This window comes from Heteronotia binoei, chromosome 7 (genome assembly GCF_032191835.1).
Source record: "Heteronotia binoei isolate CCM8104 ecotype False Entrance Well chromosome 7, APGP_CSIRO_Hbin_v1, whole genome shotgun sequence".
Classification (NCBI taxonomy): Eukaryota; Metazoa; Chordata; class Lepidosauria; order Squamata; family Gekkonidae; genus Heteronotia; species Heteronotia binoei.
The window spans coordinates 129,426,208-129,454,016 of record NC_083229.1 but is presented as its reverse complement, the minus strand read 5'-3'; the positions used below and the strand labels follow the sequence as shown (position 1 = coordinate 129,454,016).

The 27,809-nt window shown below is 44.3% G+C and overlaps 1 protein-coding gene across 1 annotated transcript in view; it reads right to left on the bottom strand.

Moving 5' to 3' along the window:
• The window catches only part of CDH12 (cadherin 12), a 1,126,549-nt gene that overhangs the window by 280,209 nt on the left and 818,531 nt on the right, over positions 1–27,809 (bottom strand). The gene's annotated exons all lie outside the window — the stretch shown is intronic.

Genomic DNA, 27,809 nt, shown 5'->3' with positions numbered 1-27,809 from the left:
TTCCTTTTAAACTTTCCCTGTGTTTAATGTTTTTATCCATCTGTCCCAGACTAGCAATACTCTGATATCGTTAGACTCATGCCACTTTAAAAACAACAGCAAAACAATCAGAATTAAACCGAGGGGGAAATTGGGCTTGTACATCGATGACGGGTGGAAGATGGCAGAAGGTGCAGAGGGGGTGGAACAACTTCAATGTGGGTGGAGGCGTGACCTCCCAAGGACAGCAAAAGGTGTGTGGGGGGTGTTATGTATGTGGACTCAAGTGAAGACTTTGGGTGTTCCTGCCTGGCTCATTGGAACCATACGGACTGAGCCTGAGGACTTGAGAGCAATGGGCTGCAGGATCCAAATCTCTGCCACCCTAGACCAATTACAAGCCCCTACTGGTTTGAATGACCCAATAACGTGCTTGCGTGTGAACCCATGGATCTATATAAGTTTGCCTCATTGGCCTAGTCCTGAGTATCATAGTGCAGCCTAGGCTTCCCAAACCTCCCGCTCTGGCGGGAGACTTCTGGGTTCGCAGCCTCATCTCCCGCTCTTCAAAACTCTGGAAGCGGGGGTGGGGGGTGGAGGGGGGGAACATACCTTTAGGCTTCATGTTGTAGAGCTCCTGAGCCGTTTGCAAAATGTCTGCCCCTTTAAGGCTGGCAGGAAGCAGGAAGGGCTTTTGAGAACGGCCCCTCCCTTTCTTTTGCTTTCGTTTTCACAGGAAGTAAAGTTGTCCGGAGGAAGATCTGGTAAGTGTGTGTGTGTGAGAGGGAGGGGGCAGGGGATTCCCTAGAAAGTGTGGGGGGAGGGAAATGTCTACTGGGCACTCTATTATTCCCTATGGAGAACGATTCCCATAGGGAATAATAGGAAATTGATCCGTGGGTATTGGGGCTCTGGGGGGGCTATTTTTTGAGGTAGAGGCACCAATTTTTTAGTATAGCATCTAGTGCCTCTCCCCAAAATACCCCCCAAGTTTCAAAACGATTGGACCAGAGGGTCCAATTCTATGAGCACCCAAATATGGTGCCCCTATCCTTAATTATTTCCTATGAAGAAAGGCATTTTAAAGGTGTGCTGTCTCTTTAAATGTGATGGCAAGAACTTCCTTGGAGTTCAATTATGCTTGTCACATCCTTGTTCTTGGCTCCACCCCCAATGTCTCCTGGCTCCACCCCCAAAGTCTCCTGGCTCCACCCCCAAAGTCCCCAGATTTTTCTTTAATTGGACTTGGCAACCCTAGTGCAGCCACTCACTCTGCTGTACCTAATAGAGGGCTTGTTATCACTTTTCCTTTGACTCATCAATGCATAGGGGGAATCCAACAGAATCTGTACGCTTTTTAATTATCTTCAGCTCTGAAGCCAAATCGGCACAAAAGCCCCTCTCAGAAAATTCAGGGAAACAGCAACCAGAAAGCAAACTGAGCGCTGAAGGGAGGGAAATCCATGTGGAATGACAGAGGAAACCCAACGGACATGCACGGTGAAGGTGAGGTAAAACATTTGTGTATAATAGGCCTAAGTCAGATTTAACTGTGAAACTCCTCAACATATTTTTAAAAATGTTATACTAGCTTCCTAAGTAAGATATGGCAGGCATTTTGTTTGACCTACATGCTTGTGTGGGAGGGGGAGGGAATCTCAAGCATCTTTGCACACATCCCATACTCATGACTAATGAGGTTTTTTTTTTTAATTTTACAACAAATGCTGACCTGGCTTTCAGTACTCAGGGGCTTTGACAGGTCTGAAATGCAGCTACAGTCTCTCCTAGATTTGTGCAGCGTCTTGCTTTTGGAAAGGAAAGGAAAGAAATGAAACTGCCTCTTTAGTTGCTCATTAAAATGACACTGACAATTGTCTGGTGGCCTCAATTAAAGATAAAGCTGCTCAAATAATTATTGCCAGTTTAGGCACAGCAGAACTACTTGGAGGCATTCCGCAGCTCTCTGCAAACTTTCTCCCTTTTGAACTTTTCTGCTGGAAATGTTTCTCATGCCTTGCTCTGCCTCCAACAATGTTATCGCATAGCCAAATCCGATGGACGGCACAGCCTCTATATTGTCCACCTTCCTTGAAATCATCTGAGATCATCCGTGTTACTAACCCTGGAAAGAAGGAAGGAAGGAAGGAAGGAAGGAAGGAAGGAAGGAAGGAAGGAAGGAAGGAAGGAAGGAAGGAAGGAAGGAAGGAAGGAAGGAAGGAAGGAAGGGAGGGAGGGAGGGAGGGAGGGAGGGAGGGGGGGAGGGAGGAAGGAAGGAAGGAAGGAAGGAAGGAAGGAAGGAAGGGAGGGAGGAAGGGAGGAAGGAAGGAAAGAAGGAAGGAAGGAAGGAAGGAAGGAAGGAAGGAAGGAAGGAAGGAAGGAAGGAAGGGAGGGAGGGAGGGGAGGAAGGAAGGAAGAAAGAAAGAAAGAAAGAAAGAAAGAAAGAAAGAAAGAAAGAAAGAAAGAAAGAAAGAAAGAAAGAAAGAAGAAAGAAAGAGAGAGAGAAAGAGAGAGAGAAAGAAAGAAAGAAAGAGAGAGAAAGAGAGAAAGAAAGAAAGAAAGAAAGAAAGAGAGAGAGTGAGAGAGAGAGAAAGAAAGAAAGAAGAGAGAGAGAAAGAGAGAAAGAAAGAAAGAAAGAGAGAGAGAAGAGAGAAAGAGAGAAGAAAGAAAGAAAGAAAGAAAGAAAGAAAGAGAGAGAGAGAGAAGAAAGAAAGAAAGAAGAAAGAAGAAAGAAAGAAAGAAAGAAAGAAGAAAGAAAGAAAGAAAGAAAGAAAGAAAGAAAGAAAGAAAGAAAGAAAGAAAGAAAGAAAGAAAGAAAGAAAGAAAGAAAGAAAGAAAGAAAAGAAAGAAGAAAGAAAGAAAGAAAAGCTAGCTAAGGAAAATAACAGTTTGGGGAAAACAACAGTGCTGAAAATGGTAGGGGAAAGTTTTAAGGAGGGGGACTGTATTCCACTGAAATCGCTAATCTCAACTCCAATTTCCAAATTAGAAACTATTCAGCAAAGCGCCAGTTACAGCTTCAACTGAATTATTTGTTTCCCCAACTGCTGCTTTGAATGCTACAAATGCAGCTGCAGTCAATAGATCTAATACAGTCTGTTTATTGTGTCCAGCCGTTGACAAGAAGCATAAATTTGCCTCGCCAATTGTAGCTTGCCAACATGTGGTTCAGATTCAAAATCAATGATACATTTGTAAAGTAAAGCTTCCCTGAAGCCATACATTGACATGGTCCCTGATGAACTACTATCTCTGCAAAACTCACCAAACAATGAATGGCATTATAGCAAAATGCCCTGAACAATGAATGGCATTACAGAAAGAGATAATGACGTTATCTGCAGAATACGGGCGAGATACGCATCGAAGAGCAAATGCACAATGTCTTTTGTACTTAAAAAGAAACCTCTAATAAATTCAAATATAAAAAGAATGGACAAGAGAAGAGAGACTTGCAGTGAATTATACACCACTGTAAGGAGACAAGAATAATGGGAGAACCAGAGCAAGAAGCCATTGAGAGCCATTTTTTTCAGATAGATCTTCAATTGAATACATTTTTATCCTACTTCAAGACGGGATCGATTGTTCTTCTTTCCCCATTTTATCCTCCTGAGAATCTCGTGGGGGATGGGTAGGCTGGCCCCAAGGTCCTCCAGCAGGCTTCATGACAGAGTGAGGATTTGAACCTGAGTCTCCCAGACTGTAATCCAGTACTCTCACTGCTATTCCATACTGATGCACCTCTTGCTGAGATGAAGCATTCTAGGCAGGGTGAGAGCCAGTTTGGTGCAGTGGTGAAGTGTGTGGGAGAACCAAGTTTGATTCCCCACTCCTCCACATAAACCCGCTGATGTGACCACAAGTTCTCTCAAGGCTGTTCTGCTCAAGAGCAGTTCTGTGAGAACTCTCTCAGCCCCACCTACCCCACAGGGTGTCTGTTGTGGGGAGGGGAAGGAAAAAGATATTTTGTGTTCCGAGGCTCCTTTGGGTAGTGAAGAGTGGGATACAAATCCAATCTCATCTCTTCTTCTTCTGACAAAAAAGAGGTGCCAGAACTCTCAAAAGAGAAATGACAAAGCACACGGGTGCCCCTCATGAACTTTTATTTTTTGAGAATTTTGTTTCCACAAAGAGGTTCTGGAACGCTGTTCCACCATGTTCCCCCAGGGAAAAAGCCCTAATTCTAGGCTTTAGAAGAGGTTAAGAATGTTTTCCCCTGCATAAAATGCTGCCTGCATGTAGGATATTTTATGTCTTGAAAACTAACTAAGAACTTTCTCCTGTAAGATGCTAGTTAGGGGAGGGACGGTGGCTCAATGGTAGAGCATCTGCTTGGTAAGAAGAAGGTCCCAGGTTCAATCCCCGGCATCTCTAACTAAAAAGGGTCCAGGCAAGTAGGCGTGAAAAACCTCAGCTTGAGACCCTGGAGGAACATGGCAGAACAGAGTTCCAGAACTTCTTTGTGGAAAACAGAAGTCGTCACAAAGCTCATGAGACCTGGCCACGTGCAGGTTGCTGAGGGCAAACAAAACACATTCCTGTTGAAGAGAACCCATTCACTCTGCCTTCATTTCACTGGTCCTTGGTGATATCATTACAAATAATCTTCAACAGGGACAATGCAGCAGGGAACCAGATCTGCAAATGCTTGCAAATAGATTCAGAAGAGATCCCTTGCTTATCAAAAGAGTCAGATCAACCATTTAGCTCAGCTGCTGTTTAATTCACAGAAATACTAAGTATCATATGAACATATGTAGCTGCCTTGTACTGAATCAGACCCTGGGTCCATCAAAGTCAGTATTGTCTACTCAGACTGGCAGCGGCTCTCCAGGGTCTCAAGCTGAGGTTTTTCATGCCTATTTGCCTGGACCCTTTTTAGTTAGAGATGCCGGGGATTGAACCTGGGAATCCCTGAGTATATATACCAGGATGCTATTATGAGCTAGATAAGGACCAACAAATTGCTGTTCTGAAAACTGGAGGGACTGTGGTTTTTGCTAGTCCCAGATGGGGATCCACTGCCACAGAGTCCATCCTGCAGAGGGCGCTCTTACACCCTGTTGCTGTCAGCTAAGAATCTGACTTGGATCATCCTTGGTGTAGTTATGAACATATGAAACTGCCTTATACTGAATCAGACACTTGGTCCATCAAAGTCAGTATTGTCTTCTCAGACTGGCAGCGGCTCTCCAGGGTCTCAAGCTGAGGTTTTTCACACCTATTTGCCTGGACCCTTTTTAGTTAGAGATGCCGGGGATTGAACCTGAGACCTTCTGCTTCCCAAGCAGATGCTCTACCACTGAGCCACTATCCTTCCCCATGGTATATATCAGCTCTATTCTGCATAACTGGTGCCATGAACGTCATGAAACCCCACATGGTGGCTTATTCATTTACATTTTCCGAGTTCATTCATTCATTCTCTCTCCTTCTCATTTTCACTTTGGAAGCTATGTTGGTGCAAATCACCAGCCAAGATCCTGCCCACGCCTTAAGACTTTCCCCCAGAATGGTGGTTAGAAATTACTTTCTGTGCTTAGTGTATAGAACATCCGGGGGAGGGGGGCAGAATTCCTCAATTCCATTCCCCCCCCCCCCTAGAAATTTACTCTGCTTCTGGGTGTCAGACTTTGACATTTACATTTTGTTTGAAATGGCAGGCATGCAATTATTTTAGAGAGAAGAGGACGAAAGAACAAGGTCTTTGCCATTCCAGACTTTCGGTGAAACTTGCGCAGAAATCCCTGAAAAGCCAGGAGCACCGTGGTATTTCAAGCTTCACATTAAGCCTCCATCTTCTCAATTTCTAGACTCCCCCCACCCCAATTAAATATTTCTCAGGGTTTGTCCGTATGGCTTATCTTAGAGACCATTGCTTCAAAAGTTTCCCTGAACATTATGTAGAATAGGAAATTATACTGAAGAAAGTGAAAGGTCATCACATATAGCATAATCTTCAGATCTGATGGTGGGATGTTTGGTCTCAATAACGCATGAAGCATTTGTGCGAAAAGGTAAGAAATACAATGCTGGATTCTAAGTGCCATGAATGGAGGCAGGTTTTTCTCTGCTTCCCTTTTCCCCCAATAAGATCCCTTGGAAAAAGCAGTGCTGGGTGTGAGAGAGCTTCACTGATAGGCTTGCCAATCTCCAGATGGGCCCTGGAGTCTTCCTGGAACTACAGCATTCCTCCAGATAACAGAGATCAGTTCCTCTGGCTTCTTTGGAAGGTGGATTCTATGGCCTTATACCCAGATGGGGTTCTTCTCCTCCACAAACCCCACCCTCTACAGGCTCCACCCCTCAATTATTCATGCATTTCCCCGCCTGGAATTGGCGACCGTATTCAAAGACAAAATGACAGGGGTGCATGCAGTCAAAAGGAAGAATCAGGTGAAATCGTCGTTCCTCTGTCCATCTATGCAAAAGGATTTTTTCTCCATTGCGCTGCTCCATCACCAGGAGAGACAGGTGAGCTGATTTCACCCAGTCACAGGAAAACGGCGGCTAGACTATTCAGTTTGAACAACGGAGACCCAGGTTCAAATCTCTGCTCAGTTATGCCGCTCAGCTTACACGTGAAGCTGCCTGATACCTAATCAGACCATCAGTCCATCAAGGTTAGTCTTGTCTAGTCAGGCTGGCAGCCGTTCTCCAGGGTAGGATTGCCAAATCCAATTCAAGAAATATCTGGGGGCTTTGGGGGTGGAGCCAGGATACTTTGGGGTGGAGTTGGGAGACATTGGGGGAGGAGCCAAGAGCAAGGTTGTGACAGGCACAATTGAACTCTAAAGGGAGTTCTGGTCATCTCATTTAAAGGGACTGCACTCCTTTTAAATGCCTTCCTTTCATTAGAAATAATGAAAGATAGGGGCACTTTCTTTTGGGGCTCATAGAATTGCACCCCCTGGTCCAAACATTTTTAAACTTGGAGGGTGTTTTGAGGAGAGGCACCAGATGCTATGCTGCAAATTTGGGGCTTCTAACTAAAAAAAACAGCCCCCCTGAGCTCTAGATACCTACAAGCATTTTGATTGCGCATGAATTTGTGAATGAACTGGTGTGCATTTTGTACCCTGCCACATTCTTATTTTTAATATTGAATTCTGATAATTTTTTTATGAATGTATTTTTGTAATTTTGTAATGGATATACCTTTCAGAACACTGAATATTTTCTACACATATACCGCAAGTTTTGCAAGATGCTCCATGGAGAAAGGACCTGGCGATCTGAAACGGGCTTTACTCTGCTAGAGGTTCGTTGGAGCTCTTTTCTGGACTTATAATGTTTTGGACTATTTGCACAATGGTGTTTATATATGCATAAATATATATGCTCACAAATGTAAAATTATGAGGTTGCCGAAATGCACTCTTTCCCTTGTATGAACTGTATTTTGTCATAGCATGTTTCACAGAGTGGTTTGTTTTATTTGGTTGCAGCTTCATTCCTCTGTGTAGCCTATTGTGTATTCCCACCTGGGGATTGGCACCCTACTCTGGGGTCTCAGGCTGAGGTTTTTCACATCACTTCCTGCCTGATCCTTTTAACTAGAGATGCCAGGGGTTGAACCTGGGAATGTTCTCCTTGCAAAGCAGAGGCTCTTCCACTGAGCCGCAGCCCTTATACAAAGCTGGGACCTGATGGAGGTCAGTCTCTCTCTCTCTCTCAGTCTAAAGTGACTCATAGGATTATTGTGACCAATAACAAAGGAAGGGAAGGAGCATAAATGCAACGTCGCACTCCTTGGAGGAAGGGTGGGCTAAAAATGTCTCAGGGGGACAGATACAATGAAAGGACATCAAATTAGATGAGTGGTTTCAAGCGTCCCTTATTTCAGAGCTGACAGTAATGATGATTACCCTCCAACAGTCAAGTCTCAGATGTGCAAAACCCTCTAAGGCAGAGGAGTCAAGCTCATTTGTTATGAGGGACAGATCTGACATAAATGTCACTTTGTTGGAACAGGCCATGCATGCCATAAAATGTAACACTAGGCACTGGAAATATAAACTTTATAAAGGTAATTCCAGGTGCTGAATGGTGATTTGCAGGTGAATGACAATAGAAGGCTTGATTGGATTAGGTGTGATATGCAGAGAAGGAAGAAGAAGAAGAAGAAGAAGAAGAAGAAGAAGAAGAAGAAGAAGAAGAAGAAGAAGAAGAAGATGATGATATTGGATTTATACCCTGCCCTCTACTCATAATCTCAGAGTCTCAAAGCAGTCACAATCTCCTTTACACTCCCCCCACAAAAGACACCCTGTGAGGTAGGTGGGACTGAAAGAGCTCTCACAGAAGCTGCCCTTTCAATGACAGCTCTGCCAGAGCTATGGCTGACCCAAGGCCATTCCAGCAGGTGCAAGTGGAGGAGGGGGGAACCAAACCCAGTTCTCCCAGATAAGAGTCCGCACACTTAACCACTACACCAAACTGGGGTAGTAAGTGTGGAGATACCAGTGCTGGTAATGAGACAGGAAACTTGGGACTCAATTCTGTCCAGTAGGATTCAGTCCAGGAGAACATGTAGTGTTGGGATCTGTCATTGCATCCTTCATTGTCGCATGTTTGATATGCATGCCATGTATCATTATCATTGTTCTGTCATGTGACTATTCCTAGTTGTTTAGAGTCTGCATAATGATTTGCTTTCTCTTTCACCCTTCACCTGATCTGTTCTTCTTCCCCTTCTCTTCTTTCCCACTCTCCTTAGTGCCTGACTGTCTATGAAATATATCTCATCCCTGAAGGCAGGACTGCAACATAAATGCATTCCCATGTGAGTTATCTGGGAACACACAAGTGTTAACAATTCCTATGGATACCATCTGGCCGCAGTGTTCCCAATAACACCTTGCATGCCCCCTGAACTATATATAACTCTGCTGACCCATTTATCTTATACCAGCTGTATGGAAGGATGTATGGAAGGAGTGGAGGCAACTGATACCACCAGCTGCAGAATTGGAGTTTGTTTTTAGACCTTATATTGCTTTTATATTGTATATCGTTTTATTATATGTATCTGATTTTAACCTTGTATTATTGACTGTTGCTACCTGCCCAGAGCCCATTTGGGAAAGGGTGGGCTATAAATTGATTGATAGATAGATAGATAGATAGATAGATAGATAGATAGATAGATAGATAGATAGATAGATAGATAGATAGATAGATAGATATTGATTTTGTTTAGCCTAGAGAATAACTGCTTCTGACTATTAAACTGAAACCATAAAAGGGGGGAAGGGAGAGAGAGTGGATATTTTGGAACCTTTTGTGAAGTTGTGCTCCTTCCTGACAAGGCCCCAGTAGGGGATGATGCGGTAACAAATCAGAAATAAAACAGCCCTTGAGTGGGCTAGAGATGCTGAACTTGTGGCAAACTCTTCAGTGGACTCTTCTTTCCTCTCCCTGCTCTCCAAGTTTGGCGCAAATTGGATTTCAGAGGGGCAAGCTACAGCCCCCCCACCCAGCAGGTGCTCTCAGTAAACTGCTCTCCTAGGAGTATGTCAAGCTGGGGAAAGAAAGGGAAGCTTCTGGTCCCATTCACCTCCAGGAAGCTTGGAGGGGAATGAAACTGAGTAGAAGTGGCAGCTCCACTCTCCCCAGCCCCCTGACTTCTGGCCAGTTTCCAGTAAAACTGACCAGAAGCCACAAAAGGGCTGGGCAAAGCAGAGCTGCAGCTTCTAGTCCAGGGGTGGCCAAACTTGCTGAATGCAAGAGCCACATAGAATAAATGCCAGATGTTTGAGAGCCGAAAGACATGAACATCAGATATTTGAGAGCCACAAGACAAGGAAGGGAGGGAGGGAGCGAGGGAGGAAGGAAGGAAGGAAGGGAGGGAGGGAGGAAGGAAGGAAAATAGATGAAGAGCAGGGAGGAGGGAGAGATGGAAATAAAGCAACTTAAATGTTAATTGCATTCTCCAAGCTAGCCAACAGGGCAGAGGGAGCTTGGAGAGCCACAGTTTGGCTACCCCTGTTCTAATCAGTTTCACTGGAAACTGACCAGAAGCACAGGGGGTTGGGGAATCATGCCAGGATGTCTGGAAAAATGAACCAAACAACATGCCAAGTAAAAAGACCAGTTCATTTTCATCTTCGGGTGCGGCAGGATCAGACGAAACAGTTAACAAACCACAAATCAGCCATTTTTAGCACAAATCGTGGTTCGGTTCATGCCCATCCCTACTCAGCACTAAATGAAATTGGTTTCCAAAATTCACTCCAGAAGAAGTTCTTCTGAAGGAAAAAAAATATGAGGCACACTCTTCAAGACAGGAAGAGTCAGAAGAAATTATGACCACAGCTATGCTCCTGTTGATGGTAAAGTCATTTTTCACCGCCTTGTGATAGTTTATTCAAGACACGATCACGTAGAAGGTTCACCTGACATGACTCCAAGTATTTGCTTTTCAGGAGCTTGTCAGAGAGGAGAAAAAAGAGAACCAAGGGTATGAAAGGCAATGAAAGCTTGCCTCTTTAAAGGGCTTGAAACTCAAATGTTTTTTGTTACTTTGCTAGGATTTAACTAAAGGTTTGTCTGATGTTGAAGCTTTTGATATTCCTGGGACGGTTTTCTTCCCCGGAGGGATTATGCTTCCCATCTCAAAAAGAACTAAAACAAGTCTTAAAACTAAACAAAACACCATTTTGATATGCAGACATGGAGTTATGTACAGCTTGTTGCCTTCAAGAGTACCTGCAACTTAGAAACAGAGCAAAGTTTTGAGGTCGTATCTGTATGGCTTTATTATCCTTTTTGGCTCAGAAACGACAAATTGTGCCATTCCATTCATGAGTGGAATGAGGATTATTCATGGCTTAGGAGAAGGGTGTCAAACTCATTTTGTTAACAGGGCCAAATCTGACATAAATGAGACCTTGCCAGGCCAAGTCTTATGTGTACCTATTTAAGATTAGGTAGCAGAGATATAAACTTTATAAAGGACACAGATGAACACAATTAAAGATTATTTTTCAAATAACAACTTCATTTGTATTTCTCTAATGCGATCCAGGGAGCTGAGCAAAAGCAGCTCTGGCTCTTTCCTTCCTTCTCCAGGGGACTAGGAGAGAGAGAGGAGCCTCAGTCAACACAAGGAAGAGAGGCTTGGCTCAATAGCTCTGCTGTGTGATTGAGAGAGCCTGGCAAAGCAAGTTCTGCTTCCTCTCCCCTTCCTCCTCAAGGGAGAAGCCTTAGCCTATGGAGAAAATAGAGGCTTTGCTCTGTCACTCCTGTGTGACTGAGTAAGCCTGGCAAAGCAAGCTGTGATGCAGAAGGAAGCGAGAGACAGGGAGAAGGAAGTAGATGACAACTAGTTACTCGGGGGCCTGATAGGAGTCCTCTGGAGGCCTGATTTGGCCCCTGGGCTGCATGTTTGATGCCTCTGGCTTAGGACATATTTGTTCCTTTCTGTCTAAAACATTTTGTATTTACATCCAAACTGGTGTAAGAGATGGATGGGATTGCTGTGGACCCACCATGCCTTTTGGACACAGAATTTGGTGAAACTCTGGACAGCATGTTGGAATCTATTTCATTCCAGACTGGCAACACTCACAAATAACTAGAATAACTGCAAAATTTTATTGCATGTGCACAAAGACTTCCAGGATGTTACATTGCTCCAGTAATATATCCAACTGGTATCGCCATAGGGTACACAAGAAGGTTCCATACAAGAAGCCTCCAGCCTAGAATTCACCCCAATAATTCAGCCATTGGGACCACAGTCTATGTGCTGGAAGCCAGCTTCAAGCTTGCAGCTGACAAAAAGAAAAGTGGACAAGCCATCTGTTGTGTCTTGCATTTCAGTCCCGAAATTACAACACAGCGAACGCTACGGAGGTGACCAGTGGAAGTCCACTGGTCCCCGGATGTAGCTCCGCAAATACGCTCCACCAATCAAGATCTGTGGCGGGAAGTTTAACTGGCCAGGATTGGACCTGGCCAGACTGAGGGATGTTCCGGGGTATGTATATAATTGGGGCCCGGCCGGCGTTGCCCAGCCTTGTGATGTACTCGCTAATAAAGCATGTTGCCTTCAACACGTCTCGTCACTCAGTACATTACACCATCTAAGCCCAAGCACAGAATACTTTGGGGCACAGGGCTCTGGCTAAAGTAAGAACAAAAGGTTTAACACACCTCACACTTTGCTGAATATCAGCTTGAAGGGACAGACACTGGGGCAGCCAAATGGTGAGACCATTTTTTTCCCCACTAGGAGATATGGAAAAACAGCCCCTCCCCATCTCCTGGCACTTGTTTTAAAGTAGTGTTTCCAAAACAGTGGAGGCCCATGTGGCACAGAAAACAGCTACCGCCATTAAAAGTTACAAAACATTTATTAAAATGAAAAAGCCCACATACATACTCTCAGCACAGCAACTGACTGAAGAAGGGATCCCAAAGAAAAGTGTCATCACACTGTTTCCTGTCGCTTTGGATGCATTGACACACACTAAATAATGTCCCTTGCAACTGGATTTTTACTGTGTAAGAATAGCAAAATCCAGCTGCAAACAGTTGCCCTGTGAAAGCACCCTTCCTTTGTACATGTTGTAGAAGACCTCAACCTAAGCCAAGCTGTTTAAACTTTAAAAAGTTGCAGTGGTTCTGAAGCTTGCCATTACCTTGACGCTTTTGTTCAGGCCTGCTCTTGTCTGCATGGCAATGATTGCCTTCAGCAGGCCCCAGGTGAGAGCACTGTCGGCTGCAATAAAATCAGCACGAAAGAGACCCTCCTCCTCACGCCGAGGAGCTTTAACATCTCTGCTTTCCCATGCCCTGGGCAGAGCACATCAGGTCAAAGAAGCTTTTCCTGATGTCTCCAGGAAAAGACTTCCTGAGGCCTCTTAACTTCCAAAAATCTGTTGATTGCTAGATGTCACTCTTTTAGCTGGAGTGTGTGTTTGATGTGACTAGCTCCAGGGGTAGAATTCTAGCAGGAGCTCCTTTGCATATTAGGCCACACACCCCTGATGTAGCCAATCCTACAAGGCTCTTTTTGGTAAGCTCTTGGAGGATTGGCTACATCAAGTGAGTGTGGCCTAATATGCAAAGGAGTTGCATATTATCTCACTGTATTCAGCCAGGACCTCCATTAACATGTTCTAAAGCCTGGTTGAATGAGGCCAGGGAACAACCGGACTTACTCCCCCACATCTCTTCTCTGTACCCAAAAAAGTGGCGGGGGGCTTTAAAAGCCCCCAGAGAAAAATGCATTTCTCCAAAGGGGAGAGAAGATCCAGACTGACCACAGAGGGAAACGGACTCCCCAGATAAGAATGGAAATTCTTGGGACATGAGAAGGAAGCTTTCTTGTTTTCTTCTCCCGGGTCACATTTCTCGGATGAGACCAGGCTATGAAGAAGGACCAAGCCTTCACCTATGGACTCCTCCTTGGCCTCACATTGAGGGACAATGGGTGTCAGAACGGTGTCCTGTCTTCTTACACATTTATTGTAACTTCAGCCATATGTCCATCTATCAGGGGTGTCAAACATGCGACCCAGGGGCCAAATCTGACCCCTGGAGGGCTCCTATCAAGCCCCTGAGCAACTGGCTGCCATCTGCTTCCTTCTCCCTCTCTCTTGCTTCCTTCTGAAGAACAGCTTGCTTTGCAAGGCTTGCTCAATCGCACAGGAGTTACAGGGCAAAACTCTTATTTTCTCCATTGGCTGAGGCTCCTCCCTCGGGGAGGAAAGGGAGAGGAATAGTTTGCTTTGCCAGGCTCTCTCAATTGCACAGCAGAGCTGCTGAGCCAAGCCTCTCTTCCTTCTACTGGCTGAGGCTCCTCCCCCTCCTGGTCCCCTGGGGAAGGAAGGAAAGAGCCAGAGCTTCCTTTGCCCAGTTCCCTGGATCCCGTGGGAGAAATACAAAGAAAGCACCTTTAAGACCAGCAAGTGCTGATGTTTTAATCATGTTTTATTTTAATTTTTTTTAAAAATAATCTTTAATTGTGTTTGTCTGTGTCCTTTATAAAGTTTATATTTCTACTACCAAATCTTAAACTAGATACACACATGGCCCAGCCCCACTACGTTTCATTTATGTCACATCCGGCCCTCGTAACAAATGAGTTTGACGCCCCTGATCTACATGCTGTAAAAAGGGGGGGGGGAGTGATACTTGTTTGCTTTGTAGTTCAGGTGCTCTTTTGTTTCATAGTTTAGATCCCGTGCTTATAGCCTTTAACTTATCTAGTTGTCAAGGAAATGGGGACCTCCCCCAGCCGAGGAATGTGAACGGCCTTGTAGACACAAAGGGAAAGGACTGTGGTGTCTCCGGATGATGTACAGCATGTGTGTGTGAAATGATGGGAGGGAGGAAGAGACACATTTGCCCACATGATTGGGCTATTTTATCACTATCTGTAACCGGCATATTCATTCCTAGCAAGCAGCCTCTGGCTAGAAGGTTAGCTCCTGGGTCAAAATTAATAAACTCTACCTGTGCTTTCATAAGAGAGAGTCTGCTTGGTTGATCCTTGGTCGATCCTCACATTGGGAGAAGTCCTGACTCTAAGAAGAAAGGTTGCAACAGACTTTTAGACTGTGCAACTTCTAGATTTTTAGCATCTTCAAGATTTACTCATGAAATATTGACAGAGTTCAGTTCTGGGTAGAAGCTTTTGTGTGCACACCCGGAATTAAGCTCTGTTTGTCTTCAAGGTGCTGCTGGGCTCCAACTTTGTTCTATTGCTTCAGACCAACAGGGCTACTCACCTGCATCTAATTAAACATTGTAGGGGTGCGGTCACACGTCACATTAAAAGCGGGTGTGTAGCGCTCAAATCTGAACCGCTGAATATTGATTCGATGCAGGGCCGTTCAGACGAGCATCCAAGAATGCGACTCTTTCTGTTGTTGAGCGATCAGACATCCAATACTATCACGCTCTTTTCTTGGAGCATGCGTGATCAGATGGTGATTTCTGGAAGTGGGGGGGGGGGTCCATTGAACATGTGCCCAACTGTTTGGAGGTGGGAAATCAAACGTTGCTTCAGAGGCAGGGGGGAAGGGGGAAAGTTTCCGGAATTAACGTTGCCGATTCAAACCAAGGAACTGCCAGGAATTACTTTCCTAGAAATTGGCAGTGACAATGATATCTGAAAATCCTCCACATTGAAAAAAATAATATTTTTTTTCCTGTTCTGAATAGTGGGATAACGTTCCCCCCCACCCTCCGATCCTGTGTTGATTGGAGAAGCAGAAGCATCACCTCAGATTCCCGGATGATCTGGCAATGCGCATGTCTGCTGGGGCTTTAAAAAAAAAAAAGTGGGAGGGGCGGTAAACATTCCAAGGGGCAGTATCGCGCGTGAGCTGTCCAAACAGGAAAAAGCCGATCTTGTGCTGGTTTTTTGAAAAAGGGCCGGACTTTCTGTGCTGTCAAATTAATGCGGCACAGATCCGCAGCAAGTCGGAATGACCCTGGATGACGCTCGATTGCCAGATGTGGATGTGTGGACGAACATATTTAATCCATCAGCGGGACGGAGCTGTGTCACCACTAATGGTACGTGTGACCGCACCCTAGGGTAAGTATAGAGTTTAGGGCAAAATAACTGCATGTTTTCACCATTTCTTTCTATCCTTGGTCAGCTTGATGCTTAATTTTGATTTTTTTAAATCCACATTTGGGGTCACTGCACTAAAGCGATGCCTATGAGGTTACTCAGCAACTGCTTATATGATTCCCTGAAGATTCCCCTCCCTTTCCAGTTTCACCCATGCTACTGACAGGTAGAAAGCTGTGCGGTTGCTGTCCCGCATTAGATGCCAGTGTGAGAATTTTGCTGAACTCTAAGAGTTGACAAGCTTTCTAATATTTCCCCCTACAAAAATGTGAAAATAACCCAACCATATAAAGCTGACAGATGGCAATCATCATGCCGCTGTAGCCACACAGGAGAAAGTCATTTAAAAATTATGATGAGAGTAAGGCTTTATTATGACAATTGTAATTCAAGAAGCATTTTAAGGTAGATGCTGAGCTGATATAATGGAGTACACCTTCCCGGTTATGTCAGGGGTGTGTGGCATATGCAAATGAGTTGCGCTAAAGAGCACTGGCACCTCTTTTTCTACAAAATGACCACTGGCCACTGGTCGAAATCAGGGGTGGAATTCTAACAGGAGCTCCTTTGCATATCAGGCCACACACCCCCTGATGTAGCCAATCTTCCAAGAGCTTACAAGGCTCTTTTGTGTAAGCTCTTGGAGGATTGGCTACATCAGTGTGTGTGGCCTAATATGCAAAGGAGCTCCTGCTAGAATTCCACCCCTGGTAGAAATGAGAGTAACCTCCATTCTGCCTCTCCCATTCTCAAGTGGAATGAGTCTATCCCTAACACAGACGCAGGCCTACCTTGAGACAGGTAGGATTTAACTCATCCCGCTCCAAAGGGTTGTAAGCAGTGGGCCTTCACTGTGCAACTCTCACGGCCTCTCTTCCACAGTCCAGCTGCACTGAGGCACCGACATTTCGCAGTCACCCCCAGCACACTGATGTATTATTAAATGACTTATATCCCACTGTTCCCTGTGGCTCAAGGCAACTTGACGAAACACAATTTAAAAACCCATTTTTTAAAAAATGAAAAAATTGCAAAATAACTCCCCAAATAATGCTCCTCATTTTTCCAAAAATTCCTGCAGTCTAGTCTCAGGCGGTGGTGGGCTCTCCATTCTTGGAGGTTTTTAAGCAGAGGCTAGATGGCCATCTGACAGCAATGAAGATCCTATGAATTTAGGGGGAGATGTTTGTGATTTTCCTGCAACGTGCAGGGGGTTGGACTAGATGACCCTGGAGGTCCCTTCCAACTCTATGATTCTATATTCCATTAAAAGTCCAAAACAGCCTTGAAGCACATTCTAAAAATGTCTAAAGACATCTCTCCCCACCACCTGAAAGAGCCAGTGGGAGCTACAGGGGGAAAGGCACAAGCGATAGCTGATGCCAGGCAGTCATCCTTAAGACAGACTGAGGACAGCCATTGGAAAAGGGTCTATATGACAAGAGCAGGGCTTTTTTTGAGCAGTGGAATGCATGGGAACGCAGTTCCGGCTGGCTTGGTGTCAGGGGTGTGTGTCTTAATATGCAAATGAGTTCTTGTTGGGCTTTGTCTGCAAAAAGCACTCCATGAAACAATTTTGATGTCAGGGGTGTGTGGCCTAATATGCAAATGAGTTCCTGCTGGGCTTTGTCTGCAAAAAGCACTCCATGCAACAATTTTGATGTCAGGGGTGTGTGGCCTAATATGCAAATGAGTTCCTGCTGGGCTTTTTCCACAAAAAGCCCTGCGTGTAACAATGGTGATGTCAGACGGTGTGGCCTAATATGCAAATGAATCCCTGCTGGGCTTTTTCTACCAAAAAAAAGCCCTGGACAGCTCTTTAGATCCTAGGCCATGAAGGGCTATAAAAGTCACAACCAGCCCCTTAAATTAGACTCCGAAACAAACTGGTGACAAACGTAACGCGAGGTGCTGCAGCGCAAAGCAGCGCCGAGCTCGACTAATGGGATCAGTTGAGGTTCATGGACCATTTAGCTACAACATGTAACTTACAACCTCGCAACCTATTTGCATGCTCAGCCGCCTGGAAAGATGTAGCATTTGTTGGTATGTCATACCCAATGAGGCAGATGCCGGCTGGGAAAAGAATGAGTTTGTTTCTGGCGGCGGTCGCTGTTCAAGAGAATCCTAACAGAGAGAGGACCGGTGCTGAGCTGGTGAAGCAGGGTCTTTGACTGGTTTGGGTTTGTCACTTGGCCTGTGATCACAGAGGAAACTTCTGATTCCTTTCCAGCCTATTCAGCTGCGGACAAATGCATCTCCTTCGAAAAAATACGATCGGCCTGCAACGAGAACCTGAAGAGTTCTGTACTGCCTGGAGGAGAGGACTGACAAATGGGATAGCAGAAGCTCAGCGACCATCTCGCTGCAGCAGGTAACTTGCAGCTTTACATCTTGTTCATGTCGCACTCAACCACCTGGAATAAAATATCTCTAAAGACTCTGCAGGACCGTCGGGACCATCTTGGTAGGCAGCTTGAGGGAGCAAAATGCTTTGCAACGTACTTAAGAGAGCCAGTTTGGTGTAGGGGTTAAGTGCGTGGACCCTTGTCTGGGAGAACCGGGTTTGATTCCCCACTCCTCCACTTGCAGCTGCTGCAATGGCCTTGGGTTAGCCATAGCTATCACAGGAGTCGTCCTTAAAAGGGCGGCTGCTGTGAGAGCCCTCTCAGCCCCACCCACCTCACAGGGTGTCTGTTGTAGGGGGAGTGGGGATTGTAAGCCACTCTGATTCAGAGAGAAGGGCGGGGTATAAATCTGCAGTCTTCTTCTCTTCTTAAGCGGTAGCTGAAAGGTATGTACATGCTCATGTGGCATTAAGTAAATGGGCATTCTTACACATGCAGAACACCAGTCCGTAAAGGCTACCAGCCTCGCAGTACATAGAATTATAGAGTTGGAAGGGACCTCTAGGGTCATCTAGTCCAACCCCCTGCACAATGCAGGAAACTCACAAACACTCCCCCCCCCCTAAATTCACAGGATCTTCATTGCTGTCTGATGGCCATCTAGCCTCTGTTGAAAAACCTCCAAGGAAGGAGAGCCCACCACCTCCCGAGGAAGCCTGTTTCATTGAGGAATCGCTCTAACGGTCAGGAAGTTCTTCCTGATGTTGAGCCAGAAACTCTTTTGATTTAATTTCAACCCATTAGTTCTGGTCCTACCTTCCGGGGTCACAGAAAATAATTCCACACCATTCTCTATATGACAGCCCTTCAAGTACTTGATGATGGTGAGCATATCACCTCTCAGCCGTCTCCTCTCCAGGCTAAACATCCGCCAGCTCTTTTAGAGGCACTGGATGCAATTCATCTGGCCCTGAGGACTTAGTTTCATTCAAAGAAACTAGGTGTTGATGTACTACCCCTATGCTGATCCTAGGTTGGAACTTCATACCCTCCTTATATGTTCTGTTTTTGCCATGTTGAGCACCGTTTCCCTCAGAAGAGAAGACTGAGGAAAAGTAGAAATTGAGCAGTTCCGCCCTCTCTTCATTACCTGTTACAATTTCACTTTCTTGCTCTCGCAATGGGCCTACCATGTCCTTGCTCTTTTTCTTACTCTGAACATAAGAAAAGAACCCTTTTTTTGTTGTTTTTAGCACCTTTGGCCAGTCTAAGCTCATACAGAGCTTTAGCTTTTCTAACTTTTTCTCTACAAGCACTGGTAATTTGTTAAAATTCATCCTTGGTTATAAGGCCCTCCTTCCAATTCCTAAAGGAGGTTTTTTTTTATTTCTCAAGTCTTTAGAGAACTGTTTATGAAGCCACTTCAGCTTCTTTAGGCTTTTCCCATTTTTTCTTTTCATAGGAATCGTCTGTGATTGCGCTTTCAGTATTTCGCTTTTAAGAAACTCCCACCCCTCCTGAACTCCCTTCCTTCTAAACATTTCTGACCATGGTTCTAAGTTTATCAAAGTTCTACGTTTATCAAAGTTTGCCTTTCTGAAGTTCAACCTATAAGTCTGACTATGTATAGCTTTTCCCTTTCCTAAGACTGTAAATTCCAAAATCACATGGTCACTACTGCCCAGTGTGCCCACTATTTCCACTTCTTCAATCAATTCTTCCTTGTTGGTGAGAATCAAATCCAAGATAGCAGATCCCCTTGTTTCCTTCTTCACGTTCTGGAAAAGGAAGCTGTCAGCAAGACAAGTCAGGAATCTATTTGACTTTTCATTTTTAGCCGAGTTGGACTTCCAACAGACGTCCAGGTAATTGAAATCTCCCATGATCACTGTATCCCTTCTCTTGGAGAACTTTGCAATCTGCTGTAGAAGTATCTCACCCAAGTCCTCTGCCTGACTTTGGTGGTCTATAGCAGACCCCCACGATAAAATCACTGTTATTTCTTACTCCTTTTATTTTTACCCAGAGACTCTCAACTGAGCTGCCATGCTCAGATTCACATATTTCCTCACAAGTATATACCTCCTTCACATATACTGCTATGCCTCCGCCCTTTCTCATTTGCCTGTCCATTTTAAATACCGTAAATTGTACCCCTGAATCCTAGTATTCCAGTCGTTAGTGTCATCCCACCAAGTTTCAGTAAGGCCTATTATGTCATAGTCTCCTTCCTTTATTGGGACTTTCAGTTCCTCCTGTTTGTTTCCCATACTCTGTGCATTAGTGTAGAGACGTTGGAATCCAGTGTTATGCATCCCGAGGGTTTAGTTTCCATACAAGCCTGCAAGTTAACATTACCTAGCATATGCACCACTCTTTGCAAATCTTTAAGTTTCTGGCATCATACGAGGCTTTGAATTATTGTCTCGCTCCCTCATACAATTTAGTTTAAAGCTTTCCTTATTAGGTTAGCAAGGCTGTTACCAAACACCCTTTTTCCTACTGCCGTAAGGTGCAAACCATCTCCCAATAGAAGACCACCATCTCGAAAGTGTAAGCCATGGTCCAAAAATCCGAATCCTTCCTGACGACACCATCGACATAGCCAGTTGTTTATTTGAAGTATTTTTCTTTCTCGTCCAAAGCCACGGCCTTCAACAGGAAGCACTGATGAGAACACAACCTATGCGCCCAGCTCCTTCACCTTCTGACCCAGAGCCACATAGTCTTTTCTAATACGTTCAGGGCTATGACAGGCAGTATCGTTCGTTCCCACGTGGATCAACAAGAAAGGATAGTCATCCGTGAGCTTGATAAGTCTTCCAATCCTTTCTGTCACGTGCTGGATGCGTGCACCCGTATGCAAAGTGACTCCACAGTTACTCCATTGATTTCAGTAGATTTTGTCTGACAAAAATGTGCACAGGGCTGCAATATTAATGTTGCAGAGGCTTTTGCTGGTCAGAGGCATTTGCTGCAGCCTATTGACCCCAGGGGTGGAATTCTAGCAGGCGCTTCTTTGCATATTAGGCCACACACCCCTGATGTAACCAATCCTCCAAGAGCTTACAAAAAAAGAGCCTGGTCAGCTCTTGGAGGATTGGCTACATCAGGGTGTGTGGTCAAATACGCAAAGGAGCTCCTGCTAGAATTCCACCCCTGATTGACATAACTGTAATTCTGGATGATGACACAGAACAACCGGGCCAAATAAAGGCACTCTTCTACTTTTTTATCCCCCGAACACGAGAATTTTCCCAAACACGGTGCTTCTTTGTTTTATCTTTTCTTTTCCTCTCCATGGCTTCTTCAGTCAAGCCAGATTCAGATTTTTTTTAAAAAAACAACAACAGATTTCTGATGGATTCATCTAATTCAAAATACTGTGAGTGACATTTGTAAACGTGTGCAACAACCAAAAACAAACTCGGATGGGGAACTATCCTGGGAAATATGACTCCCTGAGCAGCACTAGCTGGAACTGGCACCTACAGGAACTTATGGGAATCCATCCACACAAATTTATACTCTCTGGGGGAACCCACCGCCAACTCCCAGTAAGTCTGTTCTGCCATTGTCTGGTCCTATGAGCAGTTTTTACCCCTCAGTCCCGGCTAGCAAGGATGTTGACTCCGCCCACCCCACCCCCGGACTCTCCTTGCTCCTTCCCAGTTACTGTCAATGGGTAAAGGAAAAGAGGAGTGGGAATCGACCCAGTGGTGAAGTCTTGCCTCCCGTAGCTCACTGGACTCCTGAGCACGAACCCAGCTCTTCTGGCCAGAGACGGCTAGCTGTACCAGAAGGGTATCCGGAAGGGTAAGGACTGCTCTCCACTCATGTCTCAATGGCTAGAAGAATACATCGGGGCAGGAGACACCAAGGAGATATAGCAAAGCTGCCTCCATTTTGTTCATACCTCCCCTCCGTTATTGCAACGACATAAGAACATACAAGAAGCCAAGTTTGATCACTCAATGGTCCATCCAGTTCAACACTCTCTGTCACACAGTGACCAAAACCCAGGCATCATCAGGAGGCCCACCAGTGGGGCCAGAAGTCCTTATTTTTTATTTATTTTTATTTATTACATTTGATTTATATCCCGCCTTCTCCGCAAGCGGACTCAGGGTGGCTCACAGTATCTACACAATTAAACAAATAAAATATATGAAACCATAATTTACATTTTCAGTTTAAAAACGTATTACAATTCGAGATTATTAAAACCATTATATAGTGCTGAATACATTATAGCGGCATTAGAATTCCAAGCCGTGAACACCGGCGTTCTGTGTGATGTCCCACTGTTGCCCCCACCCCCAAGCACCGAGAATTCAGAGCATCACTTCCCCAGACATAGTGTTTCATATATAAAAAGGTCAAGGTAGTCCCCTGTGCAAGCACCAGTCACCCTCTGGGGTGACGTCGCATCATGACGTTTTCATGGCAGACTTTTTACGGGGTGGTTTGCCATTGCCTTCCCCAGTCATCTACACTTTTCCCCCCAGCAAGCTGGGTACTAATTTTACTGACCTCGGAAGGATGGAAGGCTGAGTCAACCTTAAGCCGGTTACCTGAACCAGCTTCTGCTGGGATCGAACTCAGGCCATGAGCAGAGTTCAGAATGCAGTCTTGCAGCTCCGGCACTCTGTGCCAATAGCCCCTGACGGACCTCTGTTGCATATGTTTATCCAGTTCTTCCCTCTATGCCTAGGATACTTCTACGCTGCCTCCACATTTCATTCAGAACAAGCTAGGCAGGAAATAGCAACAAAATGAGTTTGGGAATGTGGACGATGGGAATGGGTAATATGGGAATGTGACTTCATTTTTAGCAGAGTTGGACTTCCAACAGATGTCCGGGTAACTGAAATCTCCCATGATCACTGTATCCCTTCTCTTGGAGAACTTCGCAACTTGGAAGAATGAAAAGTCCATCCGGATGAATATTCAGCCAGAGAGCCCCAGGGAAATAGGCTAAGGAATGGTGTCAAACACCTACTCCCAGTCACTGAATGTCTGCCCCCGCCCCCAAATGTGTATGCAACAGGAGAAGTCAGCTAATCAAGTCCAAATTATTTGCACACTAGATCATTACTCAGAAATACATTGTGAAGGGAAAAAATGAATATGGAAATGAAAAGCCCTCACTCAAATTACAGGGATTTGCATATTTTAATGTTTCCAAAAATCACTCAGAGAGTAATTAGGCAAGTGAAACCCCAGAAAATGCTCGGGGAATTGCATAATTGGGAGAAGAACTTTCACTTGTGGTCCAAAGCTGCTCAGTATCTGGGCTTTTCAGCTAAATGAGACAACTGAGTACAAGGACAATACACAGTATACAAACATATCTTAAAATTGCAAATGCACCCCTGAGGGAGAAACACAAAACACGAGCTGTGGTAACATGAAACTCAGAACAGTCTGTTCCTATATGAATCTGAAGATGAGTCACTTGATTTATAAACAACAAAATCTAAGAATAAATCCAAATGTGCTGAGCATATAAAGAACAGTTCTTCAATTTGCTTCCTGTTGTAATCTAACATCACCCTTTCATGTGAGCTACAGTGGCATCCTAAATGGATTTATACCTTTTAAACTCATTGGATTTTATAATCTGTAAAACACTGTCCTGATCTTTATTTATTTTTTTTAGCACTGCAGTCCTAAATGGAGCTACATTCTTCAAAATCCAATGAGTTTAAAAGTTATACCTTTTAAACTCAGTGGATTTTGAAGAATGTAGCTCCATTTAGGACTGCAGTGCTAAAAAAAATAAAGATCAGGACAAAGTTTTACAGATTATATAGCCACTTTAGCAAGATAAAAACACGCAAAATTCTTAAAGGCTTCAACTGATGGGCGAGTCAACGTCTTGCACTAGGCAAATTGGGGAGAGATAAAATTTGTCCCCACCAAACAAGTAGGACCAGAACCAATGGGTTGAAATTAAATCAAAAGTTTCCGGCTCAACATTAGGAAGAACTTCCTGACCGTTAGAGCAGTTCCTCAGTGGAACAGGCTTCCTCGGGTGGTGGTGGGCTCTCCTTCCTTGGAGGTTTTTAAACAGAGGCTGGATGGCAATCTGAAAGCAATGAAGATCCTGTGAATTTAGGGGGAGGTGTTTGTGAGTTCCCTGCATTGTGCAGGAGGTTGGACTAGATGACTCTGGAGGTCCCTTCCAACTCTATGATTCTATGATTCTAAGTGGCATGTGATAAATTTACAGTGCAGCACACTTTAGCAAAGTTACACTCTTCTAAGCCCATTGACTTCAACGGACTTAGAAGGGTGCAACTCTGTTTAGGATGGTGCTATTAGAATCAAACCTAAGAGATATGTATTGGAAAATAAAAGGACATTGGACAATTTTTGATAATGATTAAGTTTTAAAAAGAAGAAGAATATAAATTTTTGTTTTAATAGTTAAGGGTACCTTTAAATATTTGCTTTTTAAGTAAATAACACTGGCGGGGGTCAAGTAACGGGTGGAGGGGTGGGTAGAAAGTAATATATGGGGTAGATAAAAGAAGTTTTTAAAGATGTAAGATATAGATTTATTACCATATGTTACCAATACAATTGTTTTATTCAAAAAAAACCCCTAAGAGGTATGTATGAGTGAGCATTGTTCTGATTCAAATCTTCATCCACTTGTTTCACTGTAGGGATGCACAGTTTTAAAGTCATTTTAAAAAAAATGGATGTGAGGAAGATAAAAAGTATCAGTATTCTTGATTTTCTGGGTTCCAAATATCCGCCTGGTATTTGGATCCATTCCCCCCTCCACAGAATTTCAATATTGCTTGGCTTTATTGCTGCAGAGCTGCTGGTGTCTCTTGTTTAAATAAATCCCCAAATATCAAGTGAACTGGACCACGAGGCCTAATTCTATGGGCCTCTGAATGCGGCGCTCCCAGCCCTCCTCCACTGATTCAAATGGGGGAGGGGGATGTTTTAAAAATGTAAAACCCAAGAATCATCCAAACCAAACCGAATAGGCATACTGTTGCAAGCCTTGCAAATGCAATCAGAGCATCCAGCCAAGGTGCAACCTGAGAATCAATTGCAAAACGTGAACCTGGCACAAAGTAACTTGAGCAAAGAAAACAACTTTGCAAAGCCAACAAAACCCATTTTAAAGGATGTAAACAAAGATAAATCAACCTGGCAAGTCGATACTGAGGGAGGGAGGGAGGGAGGGAGGGAGGGAGGAAAGGAGGGAGGGAGGGAGGGAGGGAGGGAGGAAGGAAGGAAGGAAGGAAGGAAGGAAGGAAGGAAGGAAGGAAGGAAGGAAGGAAGGAAGGAAGGAAGGAAGGAAGGAAGGAAGGAAGGAAGGAAGGAAGGAAGGAAGGAAGGAAGGAAGGAAGGAAGGACTCCTGAAACTCCCAGTTAATCCTGAACATGTCTCAGATTTTTCAGGACACATTTACTGGTATCCTGGAAAATCCTGGTTGGCATCTCTGAATATATCTGGAAAATACCAATAAGTATTTGATTATATTGGAATGCATGTCCCTACTCCATTGTCAGCATTTTCACTAATTGTTTCTGTTTCCTGGAGGGTATAGTGTTTTGTTCACTGGATGTGCGGAATTTTAAAAAAAATGAAACGTTTTTCTATAACACAGACCGCAAAGACATTTCGCTTTTTAGTCCAAATTCTGAATGCACAAAGCATGCTCTCAGATAACTGAACAAACTTCACTCAGATGATTAATGTCAAGGTTCCACGGAACAGTGGTCAAGACCACTGGAGTCCTCTGGAGCCTTAGGTAGGCAGTATACAATCCAGGTAGTCTATCAATCCAGACAGCTTCCCCAGTCCCATAAATCAGAAACTACGGCTGCAGTCCTAAGAACAACCTCCTGTGATCAAGTTTAGGCGTCTTCCCTGTTTCATTATTAATAAAATATAATCTACAAGTATAGTTTTCTATCTAAGTTTTATTCAGAATGTAAGCTTTCATATGCTCTTAAGCAGACTTCATCAGCCATTTTGTCTGATGAAGTCTGCTTAAGAGCATGTGAAAGCTTACATTCTGAATACAACTTAGTTGGTCTTAAAGGTGCACTTGTCTACTGCTTTGTTCTGTCTATCTATCTATCTGTCTGTCTGTCTGTCTGTCTGTCTGTCTGTCTGTCTGTCTGTCTATCTATCTATCTATCTATCTATCTATCTATCTATCTATCTATCTATCTATCTATCTATCTATCTATCCATCCATCTATCTATCTATCTATCTATGGCTTTTTTGTAGCAAGGCCACATATTAGGCCACACATCCCGATGTAGTCAGTCTTCCTGGAGCTTACAGGGCTCTTCTTACAGAGCCTATTGTAATCTCTTAGAGGATTGGCTACATCAGGGGTATGTAGCCTAATATGCAAAGGAGTTCCTGCTACAAAAAAGCTCTCTGTCTCTCTTTGTCTCTATCTCCCCGCCACCTACCTGTCTGCCTGTCTATCTAACTGAGAGAGTCTTTACTGTTCCCAGACTACTCACCTGCAAAAGAGCTAGGCTGTATATACCTGCCAGCTGTCAGTAGGGCCAGACTGCATGTTTAGTTGGATGAGGGTGTCAGGCCTATGGAAGACAAGAGGAAGGGTTTAGCCTGTCAAATTCTGCCTAAATTGTTTCTGGGGCAAGCAAGCGCTGAACAGCTTCAGGTAGGCTGCGGAAACAGATTTCCCCCCTGCCCTTCCCCCGAGACACTGTGACAGACTGCATTACTGAAAGACACTGTGACAACCTGACAGTGAATTATTAAAGATTCTGGAGGCGAGGAGGATTGCATGGGAGCTTCCGACACCACTTCTGAGCCTCTTTACCCTAAGCTGCCCACATTTTATGGTGCCCAGCATTTTCTGTGTGAGCACCTTCATCTCCGAGCCAAGGTTGCTCCTCAAACAGGCCTCTGCTCTGGTAACAGCCTCATTCCCTCGGGACCCCATAGCTGTGCCTACATCAAAGTAGATTAAGAATCTGTGGTAGAGAGATGATTCTAAGGTGCAAAAGGAGTGTTCAAGATGCCCACAGTGACTGCCCTGGTGACAATGTGATTCTCCTCTCAGTGTCCCTTCCCTTTTCTCTGTTTTTCTGTAAATAAGAAAGTGACTTGATTCCTCTTTCATATTTTTTTTTTAAATTGCTTTGGTGTCTGAAGGCAAACTTTTTTTTTTCCAGTTTCAGGCAACTTCCACACAAACACACAAAATATAGAGAGAACAGTTTTTGGAAAACTTGGATTAAAGCTTCATTTGCTATTGGAGGACAGTGTTTTATCCTTTAGGTGTCACAATCCCTTTCCCTTCAGAAGCCAAGGCAGGTTTTATCCTCAAGAGAGGACTTGAAAAGGGAGAAACTGAGTTTTTGACTTTTTGTCTTTCTTTCAATTCTCCTCAGCACGACTGCTTTGTTTCATCTTAATAGGAAAAAATAAATAATTTAAAGAAATCTAGATCCGTTTAAAGTTGTTCTTTTTGATAAATGTTGCAGTTTCACACCTAAACTCCGGTATGGGCTGAAGATTCTTTCAAGAAGTAGATACAGAGATCATGAGTTGCATCACTCCGCCTCAGAGAAGGGGATGCTGTTGAGTTGCCTCCACACTTGAGAGGAGACGGATGGAGCGTTAACAACAGGGTCTCAGTTAATTACTCTCAGGCTCCAGCAGGAGCTCATTTGCATATTAGGCCACACCCCTGACACCACCATTGTTTCGCACAGGGCTTTTTTGCACAAAAAGCCCACCAGAAAGCAATTTGCATACTAGGCCACACCCCCTTCCGCCAAGCCAGCCGGAACTGCGTTCCTGCTAAAAAAAAAAAAAAAAAAAAGCCCAGCAATCTTAGCACTCTACACTTAAGAAGACTGA